This window comes from Paralichthys olivaceus, chromosome 17 (genome assembly GCF_024713975.1).
Source record: "Paralichthys olivaceus isolate ysfri-2021 chromosome 17, ASM2471397v2, whole genome shotgun sequence".
NCBI classification, from domain to species: Eukaryota; Metazoa; Chordata; class Actinopteri; order Pleuronectiformes; family Paralichthyidae; genus Paralichthys; species Paralichthys olivaceus.
The window spans coordinates 8,173,852-8,193,880 of NC_091109.1; positions in this window are offsets into that span (position 1 = coordinate 8,173,852).

The following is a 20,029-nucleotide window of genomic DNA, read 5'->3' on the forward strand; positions in this document are numbered from 1 at the left end:
GTGATTCAGTTCAAGCAGTCCTTTCTTATCACACAACCCAAATCTCCCTCAAACATTTCCATATTCAGATAAATAGCAATATGACAGATGTGATGAAATAAACTGAGGATGTCTGTGTGTAAAGGGAAGGCTGATAACCAAAGACTTTTCTTTCTTTAGAAAATGTTGGTATATGAGCCACAGGTTGGTCTTGAAACAATCTGCCAACCATAAACCCCCATCCCATCCATCACTGTCAAAGCTCCACACCTCACTGCCCTTTCTTCCGCTGTCCTATATTGAGACCGGCAATGAAACAACCGCTTGGTGGCTTATTTAGTGATGTTATGTTCTTGTTAGCATTTGAACCCTTTGTTATATCTCTGCCTCCTACAAACTGGAGCTCTGTTAGCATTTCTGCAGCCTGTCAACCCCCGGAGCCAAAAACAAAGATGAGACACAGAGCACCTCAGGGCCTAAAGGTCACAAGAACTTTTAGTTTGGTCAGATCTAATTCATTAGCTATGTCAATGATGGGCCCTCCAGACAGAATCTCCTCCAATTTTAATACAGAAATTCACCATGCAGCAAGGTTTTTAGCTGATAATTGCATTTCATGGCTTGCTATGATCTCACTAGCCGTTTTTGGCCATATTCCTGCTGAGTGGCGCTCAAGCCTGGCTGCAGAGAAGTGGCAGTTGAGGCCTTTTGTCCCAGCTGATTAAACCCCCCAAATGTGGGACTCTTGGTACCCAGGGAAGTCAAACGTCCTAGGGCCACTGTAAACTTTATTAAGCACAATGCAAACCCTATGTAGTGCCCAGGAAAGGGCAGGAGGCGATGCGAGGTGGACAAAGCAGATCAATGTGGGTAAAGGCTAGAGGACTGCTGTGGAGAAGCACATGCTCCTTTCCCACACTTATTAGTTAGGGGCCAGCCTCCGAAAATAACAGCTGATTGCTCATAACAGCAAGAATTCACAGTTTTGGTAGAGAGAAGATACTACAGTTGTCTGTGTTTCAATCCTATTATTACTCACCCATATTTGGTATTGAAGAAGTGTCGCTTATTTTTATGGATAAGAATGTAATCAATATCATTATATGGCATTTAGCGATGTGATTAATCAATAACTAAGTATACTTTATCTACTCAACAGATCTTAAAGGGATAGACGATTACCATTGATTATTTTTCAAATTATTATCATCCACTGTAGGGTAAAGGCAAGTGCAATTTTAAAATTAAGATCGGTCAAGGACACGATTGAAGAAGTTATATGTAGTTTTTATAACAGCAGCCTTTTAAGCAATAATAATGGTTCTTTCCAATATATCCAATAAAATATAACATACATAAGGCAATAGATTTGTTACGATGGTACTGTCCTTAGTATATTCACAGTATAGTATATTCTATGTTAAGGCATCACCAAGGTTTTTAAATGTGGTTTTATATTCTTACAATACTTTTCCACAGAAAGAAGTGAACAGTGTGTGGTCCCTGATGATAAAGGTTGTACCCTGGTGCAAAACACTGACCAATGGGGTCTCTAGACAGCGGAGGAGGATGAGATGCAGAAAACAATCTCCTGCTTGTTTCTGCTTTACCTCTCCTGCCATGACCTGACCCCTCCATCGATCTCCTCTCTGCACAATGGGCTTCCTCCTGAACACATGCACTGGGTGTGTGTGCTTTTGTGAGTTTGTGTGTCCTCCTTCCCGACAACATTTTTTTTGTTCCCACCCAAAATGCTCCAGCACAAGTCTCTGAGCTGTTTTTCTAAAAAGGCAAACTCTGATGTTATCATGTGTGAGTTGGACTGACATTGCTGATATAGTTTTTATACTTGTAGTTTAAAAAAAGAACAGACACAAAAGATACTTCAAAATTTAGATCGTCTATAGTATAGAGCAGGTTTGTGTTTATAAAAAGAGTAAATTGGTTAATCTTAACACACATACACACGCATGCACAAGCACACACACACTTTGAAATAAAAATGAAATAAAATTAAGAACGAGTGAGAGCGAGGCAAGACAGGGATGGAGAGTGAGCTGTTTGGGCTTAGAGAGTGACTTGAGATAAAAATAACTAGTCACACGACACAGAACAGATCTGGGCGCTGCTTCTCTTGCCCCGGGGCTCGGCCTGCCCAGCAACTACTGCGAGAGAAAGAGGGGAGGATGGGAGGAAGAGGAGGAGGGATGAAGAGGTGATTAGAAAAAAAGGAGAGAGGAGAGAGGAGTTCGGGGAAGAATGGAGGAGAGTGAAGAAGGGAGAAGGTGGTGGTCAGGGGCAAAACCTGTAAAGCTCACAGAGAGAGAGGTGAAAGAGGGGCAAAAGCACAGGGGTGATAGAAAGGGTAGAGAAAGATGATGGAAAGAAAGAAAGAGAAGTAATAGGGGTTGTTGGCCTATAGAGAGAGAGGGAAAGAAAGAAAGAGAGAGAGAGAGAGAAAGTGGTGTGCTTTTGCATAGGTTGTGTGTCCCCCTGAATGTGCTGCAGGCAAAACACAAATTCTTTTTGTTTACTGGAACAAAGTGGACTATTGTGAAGTGGTTGCAAACAATCATATAAACGAATGTTCTTACTATGCATTAATCTGATACATCATTATGCACGGCTCTAACCAGTCCTCTATGGGAGAGGTGAAAATATGATATATATCAACTTCTAGAATGAAGTTGTATTATCAGGAAAATAAAGAAAACATATTTTAATGAAAGAAAACCTGTTGTACCACTCCTTAAATATTTGTGAAACCTATACTTAACAAGATTCTCCACTTTCCACATTTTCATGCAGACTGATACCCCCCCGAATTCTAATCAAATAATGAATTTAGTCTTGTAACATTTTGACTTTTTTCTGGTATTTTTATTCTTCTTAAATTGAATACTAAAGTTTTGTAAAACTTTTTTGCTCATAATATTTAACTTTATATTTGTAAAATTACATTATTCTTGTAAAATTATTCTTTTTTTTGTTGTAAAATTACATCTTTATTCTCTAAATCTCTGCTCTTTTTTCCCTTAAGTGGCCCTAATACTGTCGTACCATACAGATGACATGGGGATTGTTTTTGATTTGGCAGGTTTGTGAGATCCCCTTGACTTATTGCTTTAATACATTGAAGATGAATGGTATTTTCCTTTAGAGACTTACAGCGTCCAAAAATGAAATTTGAAACATCCCTTTCCAGAAACAATATTGCCAGATCAGTTAGAACCATTGTTTCAGCCAACACTCAGGGAAGATCAGAAAAAACTTGCCAAATAAAACTGAAACTTTGGATGTCTTGATACCATTGGAAAAAGTAGGAAAATATTTGTTTGGGGTGTAGAGAAAATCTTTTCCAAATAAACCCTAAAACATTTCAAATATCTCCCCCAGCACAGTTTTTGGCAGTTGTCTTTGGAAAATGTTTCCTATATTGGAAATTCTACGGTGAACCTGAAGTGTAATTCAAAACAATAATACACAAAACACAACGACAAATCATAAAACACATGCAGTGTGTCCAACCAATCAGCTATTAGCCATGTAAATACCAGGTTTCGTTAGCACCTTTCCGTTAGTTAATGCCATTATGTTTTGTAATTTGTTGTGTCTTAAGATTTGCACCTCTGGCCAGCGTAAATCCAGACGCTGGTCGGAACAGACTGTCATCAGCTCACAGGACATCCCAAACGACTAACCTGATGAATGGCCGACACGCCTCCATCACTGAAGGGGACCTAAATGGCTTCTATGTGGCTCCACCACTGCAACAATGTAAAAACCTTTTCTTTTTCCCTCCTGTTAATGTGCAACGGACTGACGACAGCGTGTGTCCATCCTGGCACCATATGCCCTCCATGCTGCTTAACAACCTCGTCAGAGGAGTCTGCAAAGGACCATAAAAAAGTAGGCGACCCCGGATAATGCCGGATGGCCATTCTTGGCATCAAGGGGGGGCGTGGGGGTCCCCTCCTCCTGAAGCAGGGCTAATTAACTGACAGGCTTATCTAATGATACCCCAATCTCTCTCTTTCTGTCTATCTCTTTCCCTGAGCCCATAGGCTCCCCTCACACACCTCTCCCTACATGCCAACATTGTTTTCTATTATTATTCAGGCGCTGATGCCTCAGTGAGTAGTAAAAAGCCTGTTGACCATTCAGTGGCCAGTAGAAAAAAAAGAGCCGAGCTGGGGCTGTGGATAATTAAAAGTTCCTCAGGTCTTGGGCCCTCAGGGGTTAAAAGGAGGAGAGACACTGGGGGGTGTGAGGGGCTAAAACTGTGGCCCTCAGTGCTAGTGATGTACAAACTGCTCTTTTGTGGGGACGGAGGATCTATCTGATCTGACTTCATGAAGTTGAGGCAATACTTAAGAATTTTGCCTTAAAAATTCTTATTTTTTACAATAATCTCAGCTAAATAAAAAGATTGGTTATTTACAACTTTTCTTTCTTGCAATTGCTGTTATGAATACCCTGAGCATGCAAGGACAATATGAGGATTTACATCACACTCCTAGAAAAAAAGTGCTGGCTCGAACCAGGGTTCGTCCCCGTAGAGATTTTTAGTTTGACTTTGAACCCTCTCAGGTTGAACATGCTTTTAATAATGCTTGAAGAAACAGTTCTTCCTAAAAGGGTTCTTTGAATAAAAAAGGTTCTTGATGAAACCCTTAGTCTTACCAAGAACCCTTGACTGAAATTATTTAAAAAACAAAGAACTCTTATTCCTAAGAGTGTATGGAGTACAAAACATTTGCTTTCAATGAGCAGTGACAAATAAATACAAGAATTTTGTGATATGTTTATTATTATTATGTCAATACACAACTCCTTCTACCTGCTCCGTCACACTAGCACAATGAAGTCACAGGGAGGCAAGGACCGTGGCTGCGGAGCCCCTCCCCTCTGATCGATCAACTGATTAACTCTCATTACTGATTGGCTCTGAGTTGATTGCATCCCATCGCCAAGAAATCACCTCTCGCCTCAAGGCTTAGTGTGTGTGTGTGTGTGTGTGTCTTTATTTGTGTGAGTATATATGATGGGAGCTGTCACAGCTCACTCGATTACTGGGAGGTGAGGAGGGGAATAGAGGGGGGATGGTTTGACCATTACAACACACACGTACGCGTGCGCACACCACGTACACATGCACGCGCACACACATACACACACAGAGAAATGCACACACTATCCAGGGTCAAAGAGGTGAAAACAGAGGGCCAGAAATCATATTGCAACTCTCTTCTCTACCCTTCCTCCTTTTTTTCTTCCTGCCCTCCTTCCCCTCCTCCTTTTTTTGGTGGCAGATTTAAGCTGGGTCAAGCAGAAATGCTAGCCCAGTTTCCGCTGCTATGGCCGATAAGGCATTGTACCTTGGCTCAGTAAACAATGGGATGCCATCTGTCCATTAGTGGGAGCACAGCTTGAGGAGGGAGAGAGGGTGAAAGAGAAGGGGGAGAGAGAGAGAGAGAGATAGGACCCATTAGTGGGTCCGATGTGAGGGCAACTTGAAACAAATGAACGTGAGAAAGATGCATCCACCTCAGTGTGGGGTCAAACAAGTTGGAATGTTGAGGAATGAGATTTTTTTTTATTTTGTTTTTTTACTGTGATGGTGATTCATCATTTCTATGAAAATTCAAAGATATATATCTATTTATACAATTCATCTGGGCATCTTGATCTTTGATTTATCATAAATTACAATTTGTCAATTTATTTGATAAGGACAGTGCTCATTAATCAACACAATACTGTAAATAAGTCAGAGTTAGCTGTATAAGGTAATTTGCACTGTGGTCCCTATAGGTGGTTCTTACAGCGCAACCTGAAATAGAAAAAATAAATAAATATAATATATATATATATATATAATTTAAAAAAATCGATGGATAATTCATGTCTATTAAATATACCATAGACACTAACAGTACAAGAATTAAAATAATACACTTGATAAAAACAAGCAAATAACTTGATAGTAAATAGCATGATTAACACATTGAATGCAATAAAATACAAAGCAAAGTAAATCACATTAGATAAAGTGGAATAACTATGATCACAAGTTTAGTTTGCTCTTGCCCTGACTTAGTATTTGTATTTAAAATGAACTTTTCCACTTGTTGGTGGCTCTGACTGAGAAGACTTCTTTATCAACACAAACCTATAAACTAGGATGTAACTTAATAGAGCACACCCCCCCCACAAAGGCTGTCCAACCTCCACCTTTAATTAAATCATGCTGCACCAAATTTTATAACTCTTCCCATTTCATCAAGATCCATTCCCTGGGAAAATTTCAACCGCACCTAAATTGAATGGGTTCTTCCCTGATCTATGCTGCATCGTTCCACCAGGTTTTGTGGAAATCCCTTTGGTTGTCTTCTGGTAATCTTGGTCACAAACAAACATACAACCCAACCAACCAGCAAACATACAGGGGTGACAACATAAAAACCTTCGAGGAGGTAAAAAACGGACACCACATCTCCATGACACTTTTTCAGCCCAAGCGTTAAGCACAAAAGCGTCCTGGTGGCAGATGCATGTCTACCTCCAGTGTTGAACCCAAAACGACCACTGCGAAAATTCCCCAGAAGGTCAATTACATCTGTTACTAAATGGAGGATTAAAGTAAAAGATCTCTCACCGCAAAAACTCTCACTAATGAGAGAAATTATCACCAGTCATGTGATTCTTTGTCTTCTGTGACGGAGACGTTGGTTATATGAGGCCGGGAATAAATGCCTTCATTGACTTCATTTTGTTACAGTGCCATTACAAAGTGCAAATTTGAGTTTAAACCCTGTTCACTGGTCTATCATTCTTTTTTACCCCCTTTCTCTGTCTTGTTTCTCCGACTCGCTGTGTCTGCACTCGTCTCTCAACCTTCCCTTTTCTATTCAGGGCCCTTCTGTGCAAAGCTCTCCTTTTCCTCTCTCTCTCTCACACACACACACACAGGGAACGACTAGAGTGTGTAGCATCACAGCTTCTAATCAAAGAGAGGCAGTAACAGGTACAAATCTCGGCTCTTTGGATGACACTGTGCGGTGCAGCCCTGGCACTCTGAGAACTTTGTAGATTTGCTGCAAAGGAGCAGATCTGACAAAACTGTTTGTGAGTTTAAGACTTTGAGAGAGTGTGTAAATTTGTGCAAGTACAGTACATTCAAGCATATGACAGATGTCTCGGAATATGTTGTTGTATGTTTGCATTTAGGCATTTGTGCATATGTATTAATATGTGCAATGACTTTGTGCATGTTCATGCTACTGAGCGCCTTGGACTGACTGTGGGGGGGCCATACACACACACTTCAAATTCAGCCCTTAGGCAAAGAAGTTCTTCCAGTGTTTTCACTAAACAATCCGTTTCTCACTTAAGTTGTAACTCTCCCAAAACAGTGTTGTTTTCAGCTGCTAAAATCTGACGGGGTGTGGTACATGCTTACATCGGCAAACCTTGACAAGACGGCAGTTTGTGAATGAAATGTCGAAACGTGTGGCGCTGCAGCGGAGCATATGTGCTCAGCAAACCCTGTCATGGATGGATAGGGTTCAAATAAAACAAAAAACAGAAACTGGCAATGCAAAAAAAAAAAAAAAACGACATGTTACGTGTTGCCAGAGGTGCAAGAACAATGATGTTTCATTTGAAAAATAAATAAAAGCTTTGAAGTGGGACATATCTGAGCCTCATTTTCACCTGTCAGAGTAAAGCGACACACGTCCTCGAGGAGGATGAGCAGATATTCAGACAGGAAGGGATAGAAAGGGAGAGAAGTAAAAAAGGTTGACTGTCAGAAAAAGAAAGACGGGGGGGCCTGAGGAAGGATGGGAGGAGAAGGAGTAGAAGGTGGAGGACTACCTGCTGCGAAACTTCAAAGTCCAACCTGTCATCCACATTATTTGACCTTTCACCCCCACAGAGCCCGTCATCATATTATTATCCCAGTGTGTTATGTGTATGAACAACTTTCTGGTAAAAGGGAAATATTGGAGTTTCTTAAGAAAATGAAAATATATCAAAAGGAAAAATTGAAAGAAAATGTTTTAAAACGAAAACAGTTTTTTTGCTCCGTGTCCTGTCCATACTAATATGCCTGAAAATGAATATTCCATGACCATTCATGTACACTAGGCATGTGTGTGGTGTAACAAAGATGACAATGTCTGAAAAGCTTGTTAATGTTGAATTCTACATTTGTAATAATTTAACCCTGGAAAAAGGGTCATGTGACGCATCAGGAAAGGAATATGTTCTAACTGATAAGACCAATCAGGAAGAGAGCATGGGCGTCTGTTTCCGCCCACTCAGACTAAAATGCCACCCCTATGGCGTTTAATCAGTCTCATTCATGCACGAAAAAATGTGCCAGCACATAAGGCTGACCAGCGAGGATTAGAGATACGCTGAGGAATGGAGTGTTTAAAGTGACCAATCAAGGGAGGGAGCATCAGCCACTGTCCCCGCCTCCAAAAGTTTCAAAACTGTCAGGCAGCATTGAGCAGCTGACCTGCGGTTGTGGGGAGTATGCCTTTCCCCTTGTGGATACTGTTCTGTGCACTCATGTCATATCATATACGCAGGCTTGGTTTTTACATGCAACCATTTTTGCACTTTTCAAAAATAAAACAGACTATTGTTTCCAATAATCACCATTTTACGGGCTTGAAAAATTCTGGAGTAGTGGACGCTGGACGTAAATGTAGCAACAGTGATGTTTTTCTAAGACTGAAATGCTTTAGTGTGGATTTACCCTCACATGAGGACAGGAAGAGGAGAGAATTTGCAACTTGGAGGTGTGCCTCATCTCTCTCTCTCACTCTGGCATTCTCTTTTGCTCTATTTTCCCTCCCTCTCCCTCAATCTCCTTCCATCTATCTTCTAGTGATCGTCAAGAGAAGATGCCTTAAAATGATTACAGTTAAATAAACGGTAGTGGGGCCTCGGGGCCTGGAGACAGAGCTGATGTGACATCAGATGCTATCAGCCAGGTGAAGCTGGGCTCACCTGGCTCTGCGACAACAACAAGAAGAACAGCAGCATGAATAACTGCCATGCACCCTGCTAAATTATTGCGATTTACATACATTTGTTCTTAAAAGCGTGGCAGGGACCCGGGAAACCCAGAAAGCGTGGGAAAAAATATGCGAGGAGGCAGCACAGAGTTCACCTCCTCAGAAAGAAAGAAAGAAAAAGGAGACATGAAGCGTAGTGGTGTGTGAAAAAATAACCGCCTGTAATTTAGATTCTAACCACCCAACAACACACGCTGACATAAAGACGCTATCAACCCCTCATCTGACCGACTTTTCATCCGGGTCATAACTGTGAACAATGTGTGGACACATTAAAACGATCAATCTGATGCAAAGGTCTATTTTTCTCAAGCTTGGTTTGGTTTGGAGATTTTAAAGATCGCTGATAACAACAGGACAAAAGCCACGGAGACCGGAGAGCCATTTATACAATATATCTATAGTGTTTACAGATACACACAGAAACTTTACAATTTAAAATGTAAAACACACTTGCATTAAACAACATGCACACGCGCACACACACACAAACACACAACCCCCCCACACACACACAAAATAAGTCAGCAGCTTTAAAACTCAGCGCTTCAAACCAGAAGCTTTTGTTAAATTATGGCTTTTGTGACTGGGTAATCTCTGATGGTGCCTGATGTCATGCCCGAATTGTCATTTGTCTACTATATCTTTGTGTGTGTGTGTGTGTGTGTGTGTGTGTGTGTGTGTGTGTGTGTGTGTGTGTGAGGTCATGCCTGGATGGCTATCTATCTTTTTGCGTTCCCTTAGGGCAGCTACTGAAATCTGATAAGCCAAGCAGGCGCATAAATACCTGGCTACTTTGACACCACTGCAAAGAGGTTGCACCTTGTGTGTGTGTGTGTGTGTGTGTGTGTGTGTGTGTGTGTGTGTGTGTGTGTGTGTGTGTGTGTGTGTGTGTGTGTGTGTGCGTGCGCGTGTTTGTGCACGTGTGTTAATCTGTCCAATTCCCTGTCATTTTTACTTTGCACTGAAATTGGTACGAGTATGTTGCCAGTGTGTATGAGTGAGAAACTTAACTTGATCCTGTGACTGTCGTTCTTTGGGTGATGTTAGTCGTCTCCTGCACATATGATGGTGTAGTATCCCTCTGTCAGCACCAGTTCCTGAAAAATAGTATTTAGCTACAGTTACTTTCTCTCATTAATGCACACATAGCACCCATTTATTTCATGTTGACGAGTCTGTGACCGTGTGGGACATATGTTGAATTGTATCCATTATTATTCCCACAATCACGACTGTATGAGTTAGTTTATTTGCTAAGTAAGTAACGTCTGAGACTCTAACATTTAGGTTCCTCAGAAGATCAGATCTAGGCCACTATTCTCGGATACCTCACACTGGCACAACAACACAACACAACTCAATATTTAGTCCTTCAACACTAGGAGGGAAAATGAAAAGCTTGCAATACTCAGACAGCACCATTGTGGGTGCAAACACTGATTGACTAATTGTGTCATTTGTGTCACTATAAAGTCAGATGATGGTTAAACTCGTTTGCCATTGTTGGACAAAATAACAAATCTATCTAAAATCCAGTTAGTCCAACTGCATTGCCTAATATAAAAACGTAATTAGTTACAGTCGTTAATGTCAAAAGTGGCACTCATCAGCCGTTTTCAGACATGACCTGCGGGTAAAACCCTGACAATTGGCTACGGCGTTAACTCAGTTTGCCTTTCATGGAGTGACGTACTAGGGAGCCAGGCAGAGAAGGTTTGCAGAGACTGTTTCATACATGAACCTCTTCCGTAAAATACAGAGGGACAGCAGAGTTCAGTGCCTGTCTGAAAGCAGATTTACAGCAGAGCGATAATTCCTCAATTCTGGTCACGATAATGTTTCTTACTCCACTGCAACTGCTGCATGTTCTCAGTGTAATCACATCTGCTGCTGTTTAAAGCCTAGTCTTTATAAAACATTACCCATTCCTGTTTCTGAAACACACATATACAAACATGGGATAGAAAAAGACGAAGATAACTGGAATGGCAGTCAGTGAGCACGTCCATCTGCCAACAGTCCCCTAATTAAACTACATTCATTTGCACACATTGCACACTCATCAGTCCCCAAAATTTGCCAGATTATTTTCACCAACATCCATTAATCATTCTCTGAGAAATCAAGAGAGATATTGAAAAATGCCCTGTGTGTGTATAAATGTGTGTGTGGGTCTGATTGTGTGTCCGAGAAATAAATTCCAGTGCTTTTTGTTTATCCCCTGCTAAGTGTGTAAATCCAGGGGAGCAGGCTCGGGCAGGCTCTTAAGACTCAGACCTTTGTCGTTCAGTCATCAGCGGCTGCTTTGATGTGCGACCCCTGCTCCTCTCACTGGAGGAGGAGAAATTAACGGCTAAACGAGCTCAGAGAGTCTTACTGTGCATCAGACTGACATGCACACGTATAAACACGCATCCATGTACATACATACATGCATACATTCACTTACTGTACACGTTCACTTATGCAAACACATACAAACATATGCTTATGTGAATAAGCACACAAGTACACACGGCTCTGCCAAAGTCTTTACAGATTGATCTTTTGTTTCTTATTTGCCAAAATCATACATACATTAACTAAATGAGGGCATCAGACATGTTGAGTAACCTCTGATCAAATCACTATCAAATTATTGAAATGAAAAACTTTTAATTAAAAAAAAATAACAGTAACATCTTTGACTTTTAGTCATTTAGCATCACCTCCGTCTTTACTCATAGTTTTTACTCCTAGTTTTGCCTGGTTCTGACCTCTTGTGTCAAAACATTAACCACTGTAGAAAATTTAAGGCTGGGCAATAAAACAATATCAATTACTACTGCATTATCATTTACATTAATAACAAAACAACAAAAGTTGAATATATTAATCAATATAATAGTTATGCATTGTGTGAGCACAGTGAGGACATATACAACACATCTAACTTGGATTTGGAAAATGTGACCGAAATACAATGAATCAAAAGCACGCTGAGCCGTTGACGTGCTCTGAGCGGGCATGCACAAACTGCACTAAGATTGTAGAGCGCCGCTGATGAAAATAGAGCCCCTGAGTTAGTGATAAGACTGAGGATTTGTGTGGGAGGGGCCTCTCTGCGTTTCTGTCTTTTTTCCTCACTACCTGACAAAGGCAGGTGGGACCCGAGCATTACTGCAGCACTTGAGCACGTAATGATACTGATCCACTGAGAATGTGAACCTGTGACCCCGACCTGCACCTCTCACGCCCAAAAAGCACCCTCCTTCCTCATTTTTTTTTTTTTGTTGAGCCTGTCCCACCACACATTCTCACACATGAAAGCCAGGCTATGAGCAACATCTAAAAAAGTGTAAGACTGTAGCCCCAGTTAACTGTGGAGACTTTCCTTCAAAGTCTCCTGTACCGGCCTGAGCCGTCCTCCAATCCCCATCCTCTATTTTGCCATTTTTTGTTTTTTTTTAGTTGACAGCTTTAAAGCTGCAACCTGATCAGACACCTGCCCCCCGCCAAAACTCATTCTGGACCAAATCATGTGCGTGCCAAGTGTGCCTCTCCATCCCGTCTGCGAGCTGCGTCTTCATATCGGCATTACCGGGGATTTAGGAAAGAACTCGGGGATGCCAGTGCACTTGATCTGTTATGGAAACACATGTGGATCGTCCATGTGGCAAAGAGACACCGCTGACTTTTGTTTACATCTCCGCAGATGCCGTGAGGAACAATGAGGGTCTATTAAAACCACATTGTCAATACATATGAATGTCTGGCATGAATCTAGGAGGATATTTTCAATACTTACTTTGTGTTTGCTTTTTACCCCACATCCTTTTTTTTTTCTAACGACTCCCACGTCTGGCCCCACATAAAGCACTGGAACTACTTTTCTGTTGAAAACCTTAACTGCACAGTACTATTTAAGGGCATTTAGTGGTTTGTGGCAACTGACTCTAAATTGCAAAAACATTTGCACAGCAATACTCCCTCGCCTCGGAAAGTAGTTTCTAGATCAGGGTTTTATTGTGTTTGTTGATGACTGCTGTCTTTTTATGTGTTTTGCTCCATTGCTTCACTCCTTGCCCATTTTGGAGGAGAAAAAAAAGAAAGACAAAGGGAGGACGAAAAAAAAATTTCCACTTGTTAATTCGCTGATCTCACCAACAATCGATTGAGATGTGTTTGTCACTGTTACGGCACATTGAATGGCCCACAAAAGAACATGGAGGCAGTAAAAGCGAGGGGAGTTTAATCTGGAGTTGTGAATGACAATATTGATTTGCCTTTGCTTTTTTGTGACAGGGCAGAATAGTGACTCAGAATCACAGGTAATGGGGACTATAACTGTCACGACATGCCGTTTTTCTTGTCTCCCTTCCGTCTTGCGCTCTTCTCCACATCTTCCATCTGTATCTACCTTCGCTCCGTCTGCGGTGTGACATGTTTTCAATAGCACATTTATTTCTGACAAGAGGGACGAGTGGATGTCAGCCCCAAGATTTAGGAGATTGCTTAATATCTTGTGTCATAGTTTGTGCAAGAGTAGACGGCATTTATTACACGAAATGACCGCTTAAACAACCTTCAGTCAGGTGTTGGTACCCATGTTAAACGGCATCTCTGTGTCTAAGGTACTTTTTCTGGGGTGTTTTACTACCCATCCTATGCAAATGCAACAGAATGAATCAATAAATATTAAATGCTACCCAAAACGAAGTTAACAGACATTAACTTTCATTCTTAACGCGGTTCTGAAGTGGAGCAGAGCTCAGTGCCGCCTGCACCAGAAGGAAGCTCATCTTTTCCGTGAGTGAGTGTGGAGGTATTTGCCTTTAGAGGGCCTTGTGGACACATTAAGGCCTATTTGCATGTCCATAACACCAACTGAGAACCCCATCTCTGCACTTGGGCTCAGTGGAGCCGTAGGTTTAAATATTCCAGAGAAGCAGAGCATTGAACAAGTAATGAGTCCCAGCGATAGCTTGTTTTGGATGATTTAAACACTATACCAACTGTCTGCATTAGTCGTTTTTTTCGTCGACAATAGACTCCTATACCTTTTAAGACAAAATGTCCCCAGGATATTTTAAAATGAACACAAGTTTAACTAAGACCTGTGATGTGCTTAATTGACCTCAGTGTGGAATCACTGTTCCTTAACATTTATGCAAAAACATCCTCTTTACTGTTTGCCGCGCCCCTCCCCTGTCGCTTTATAGAAAAATGTTACCTTTCCCCCCCACACCCCTTTTGTCCTGACCACCACAATTAAGGGCAATGGCTCTGAATAACAAAACAGGGCCGCCTCCTTGCGAGGTAGCCTTAGGTTGTGTTTACACTCCGGACATCAAAAGCATTGCTGAACTTTTCCGAGCCCCCTCCCGCTCAGGTAGTAATCCCAAAGTATAATCTCTTTAAAAACTGTAAAACCCATTAGAGTGACACCATCTAAATCCTCCCAGAAGAAGAGAGAGCAGGAGAAAGAAGAAAAAAAAAGTGAACTTTGTGGGCCTCTAAATTGCGACAGAAGCCTGTGGATTTATAAACGTGGCAGCTGGAGGAGGAGGAGGAGAGGGTGGTGTGTTTACTCTTTACATTTCCTGGAGTAGAATCAGAGTAATTGGCCAGATAGATGGTCGCTTCCCAAGCAAACATGCTATAGGTGGTTTAAACAGCGTAATCTGTGTTTAAAGAAGAGACGTAATGGTGTTAATTTGGCCAAACTAACTCTAAAACAACGGACGAGCCAGTAAAACAAACAAATCCCCCTCCGCTGCCTTGCCTTCAGGGAGATTCAAAACATAATTCAAACTCAAACAAAGGTCGCTAAATATTTGCCAGCATCCTATTCGTGGGCTTTGAGCAACGGCTCGCGCTATGATTCATTTTATCTTTGTCATCTCACAACATTTACATGACTGAATAGTTTCTGTACATACAACTCTGTCTCCTAGAAATTACCTACATATACAATAAACTGTCGTGGCAATGTAATATAACCACTGACAGGATTCTATCAACAGAAAGTTTTCTTCTTGAAGGAATGAAGCACTAAACTTAAAAGCAACAGTCAGCGGGAGGCGTTTTGGGTGGAAGTGCACAACTGTCACATCAGAGACGAGTGATTGCAGCCAGAATCCCGTCTGCGGTTTGGTTTAGGCAACAAACGCTCCAAATCCAAATAAACACCTTGCGTGTGAAGTCGCTCTTTACAGTTTCTGAACAAAACAAGACCACAACCTCATATCTTAATCTGTATAACCCATGACAATGCCTAAACATAACCATAAGAAAGTTTAATAATGTTGCAATCACTTAAAGTGGATACTATGAAACTGAATCTGAAATGTTATCTGGTCATAGTTACATTTCCCACAAATATTAGCTGTTGCAAATTTTATATGTTTATACAACATTTCCAAAGGTGGGAAAAGAGGATGAATTGTGCTAATGCACTCAGTGGCTGCATCCACACTTTAGTTTATCCTCAGGTCACAGACATATATGGGTTACAGAGGTCATGGACGAGCAAGTGCATCTATTAGAAACTATTTTAGGAAAATACACAGACTGCAGTGCATGTATGACAGCAGCTTTGGAAACCCCTTTATCCTCCTTTTTTCTCCATCACATTCATCTGACCTCACCTTAACCACACACACACACACACACACACACACACACACACACACACACACACACACACACACACACACACACACACACACACACACACACACACACAGTTCAATCATCCACTCCACATGCAGTGAGCAACTTTCTAAAAGCCATAAATCGTTGGTTGAAGAAATATTCCATTTCTTTGGCCCCTTGCTGTGCACTGTCCCCTGGCTCTGCTGTGTCATATCATAATCAATTCCATAAGCTAAATTGGAGAGTGAGGTGCTGTATGAAGGTCAGACCATCCACTTTGACGGCCATTTGAGCACGAAGCACTCACCCTCCGCACCATGTCCAAGCTCGCAGCCAAGTAAACCATAATTTACCACCACCCAGCACTGACACTGTAACTCTCTCAAAATTTCACTTAACACATGTATAGGTACAAAAGATACTGAGAGATTTTTATATTGTGTTCATTTGAATTTGCCATTTTTTAAATGCCAAATATCCAGAAGAATCTTTTTTTCATCAGAGTGAAAGCAAATTATACCTCAGCAGATTAATTAAATTATTTTAGATGGATTGGCAGTTGCTTAAGCCAGGGTGGCCCACCCCATTTATTAAATGGTAAGGTAAACTAAGATACGGGACAAAGAATTTATAATTTATAATAAGACAAAGTTGAATATAATAAAAAGCCTTTTGGCTATCATTTGATGATGCATTAGCCTCTTGGGGAACGGACAGTATTTTGAGGCTTTCGATGTAGACCGATATCTGGGCCAAGACTCCATTCGCTGTTCACAGACCAAGTTTTGTAGGTGTTTCAGATCCAGACGATCTCTATTGACAGCTATCTTATGAATGCAGATAAATCAAAAAGCTGCTAGCTGATGCATTAGTGTCAATGTGTTCTGTCTCTTTTTGCTCTCCTCGCACACTGGGAAACCAAAGCCTGCTTGAACGTGATTGGTCAAATTAGAAACAGACATCAGAGAGATTCCGTCCCAAAAGTCTTGTCCCGTCACCTGAAGATTCAATATATTCACACGCTGAACCTGTTTATAGAGATGAAACAATAAATGACTGTGGCAATGTGGGAACAAAATCAAATTTCAGAGCATATTTCATGTATCTCTAAAGTTTTGATGTAGCCGTGTCATTTTGCCCATTCAATTTTGAACTTTCCAACCCTTTGTTCTATACCCGTCTGCACCTCCTCCCTGTGTATCTCCCTGCCTGGTTATCCTGCAAAGCACAACTGTACATGACGGAGCGAGGCGGTGTTTACCTCCATGTTTTTGATTAAACAGGCCACAGAGAAAGAAAAGGAAACAGAGTATTTCATTTAATGAGCGTGACAAACGCAAAGATGTTCTCGTAAATCATCACATGGTTTACAAACTCAATAAGTAAGGGCTTCCTGCCTCAGTCAGCCAGGCCAACGAACACCTAAATTATTAACGAAGCTGGGGGCCCCCAGAGGCACAACTTTGATGATGTTATAAACAGGGGAGAGGACAAGGTGCTTTCTCAGCAAAAGATTATAGGGCCTCTTACCTCCCCCCAAATCCGCCGTCCCCATGCTCTCACTCCTAATTACACACCTCCAATGGTGAGAGGGAGAGATGGAGATGGGAGGGGGGAGGCATCTAAATAAACTTGACACATTCCTTTCCTCCATATTGCTTTGCAAACTGAAAGAAGAAAACACAAGTTTAATTTTCAGCTCATATTAAGGAGTAAAAGTCACATTTGTGTTAATTTTCCAACAGATCTGTATATGTTTGAAAATCAAGAATATGCTAATGATGAGTGCGGTAATGCAAATTGCATGTTCAGGCACCCAAGATGATCGCACGCAAGTTCCATTGGCAGAAATCCCCCTCCTCCCCATATAGGATAAATTTGTCTCTGGGCAATACTCCAAATTCAACAAGCTTTCATAATAGCTGATCCAGCATTTCATTGGCTTAGGTCAAGGTAAATAGTGAAAGAGTATATGAAATCAGTTGGTCAGGAAAGAAGCTGCATGTTGAGTTCATGAATTAATGTGAGAGAAGCTGGTCGACTTGACTATTTTGATAAGGAAAGAGAGGTTAGATGTAGGATAGATGGAGAATAGACTGCAGCTCGGGCTTTTTCTGTCCGAACTTGAGCCGATGCGGTTAATGTTAGCTGCGTTGGGTTTGTGTTATGTCCGTGTCTGACGGCTGCTTCACTGATCTGCTGTGTCTCGCTGCTACTGCCAGCAATATGTTTAACATAGGGATTGCCTTTAAAAATAGCCATAAATAATAGAATTGTGGGCATATGTACTCAACTAAATGCCAAGACACAACGGTATGAAGCCGTGCATGTTACAGTCCTGCAAACATGTCACAGTAAAAGCCTAAGCCTAATTAAGTCAATGGAAATGCTAGAAAATTAGTGCGTTTACTTCAAAACAGCACAAGACGTTTTGCAAATATTTATGTTTGTGACATATTCAACGAGTAACCTGTGGTTTGAAACGAGCAGTGTGGCCACTCTAGGCCTGAACATTTCAAAATCTTTGTCCAAACTCAAGCCTGTAGGGGGTGAAAGAAAAGGGAAGCAGGAAAAGAAAAAGAAAGAGCAATTAAAAATAAGAAACATTTGCATTTAAACTTTTTCCACTAAAAGAACACTTGATGCACACTTTGATGTGCAAATTGCAGATGTTTCTTGTGCACCAGAATACTACAGCCATCTCATCCAACGCACAAATGGACAAATATGTGTATGATGATGAAATAATCTGCTCTGCTCCACATCAATCAGTTCTTTTTTTGTATTTTCCTCCTAAATAAGGCGACTGGCTTTGAAGGCCTCGTTGTACCGAGCTGTTGGTAAACTCACTAACACGAGCACTGAGGTCTCTGGTGAGGCAGAGATAAAGAAGTATGATTTCCCCGGTGCAAATATGCTCCAAATTAACAACTAAAAGAGGTCCCCTGTGTCTTTGCTCTAAATCTGAAAGCAAGTCGGATGAATGAATTTGTCATTGAGAAGATTAAAACTGTTTTGATTTCAGTTAAGAGAGTTTAGGCTGTAATAAGGTTGTGCACAACGCTCTTGTAATTATCTATTTTTTTGCATCATTTCCACTCAGTGTTATTATAAACTGAGTAAGAATAATGAGAGGGGATAGAAAGTCAGAATAATAGCATGTAAATGTAGCATTACAGCTGGTGTGTAGTAATGAAACTCAAGCACCAAAACCCATTAGCATGAGCCTTCCACACTCAGCAGTCTACTCCTGGTACTTGACTAAAGATATGAGGGCTATTGACCTTTAAATGGTTATAAAAATACTGGAGGTCTTGGTTTTAGATGGAGTATATGGGCTTGAATGTAGTAGTGTGCAGATATCAAGGCCTTTATTCAGCATATTTGAAATCTTATAAGAAATCTTTCAAGTTTGACGTATACTCTGCATTTGGTTGTTTGATTGGAAATCACAAACTGTGGTAGAGTTTCACATTAAGAGGTAAATCAAAGGAGTTTAAAAAAAAAACTTGATGGTGAATGTTGTTCATTCATGAATGTTATAGTATCTAAGGTTGGAATTTACCTTCAAGGCAGCAAAGCATCAGTCACGCCAAAATAGAAAGATCATTTTTGCTTTTCAATTTGAAAACTGTGCACAGTGCTGGATATGATCTGCACATTAAACCTGGCACAACACACCCAGAAAAACAGGGTTGTTATCAGATGAGTTAGGTCACTTCCACGACTGAAAGGGTTTCTTTAGTCTGAGAGATATCTAAAATTCAATAATCTGAACGTAAGGCCTTAAAAAGACTTAAATACTGTATGTTAAAATATGATGTACAAATATTAAAGGTAGGACTTAAACACATTACTTTTACTTCATCATGCAAAATTTGCAGTGCAGACACGGAGGCTTCATCCACACTACTTTATTAAAAATTAAAACATTTTAGTTATTTGACCTGAAATAGTGAAGTTTGTAAACTGCTGGTCCCATTTTAGGGAGTTGTTGAGTGGACGGGCATAACCATAGATTTTTCAGTCTTTGCAGTCAATCATGACGTCTCACTCTATTTTTAGCATCAAATAAATTCAAACCAAATTTTTAAGAAAATTTAACACACGCCAGTATGATAAGAATGATCTAAAATGACAGAAATCAGCTTGAGAAAAAAGTATTTGTAAACATGTAGGAGGCATTAAAGATGATTTGGCTTTGCATTTTGGAAAAAATTTCATGTTGTCCAGTCAGTGGCAAAAATAGACTTTTAGAAATGATGATGCCGGCATTCGCTTCCTGATTCTTATCAGTGACAGCTGTCAGTAACAGTTGC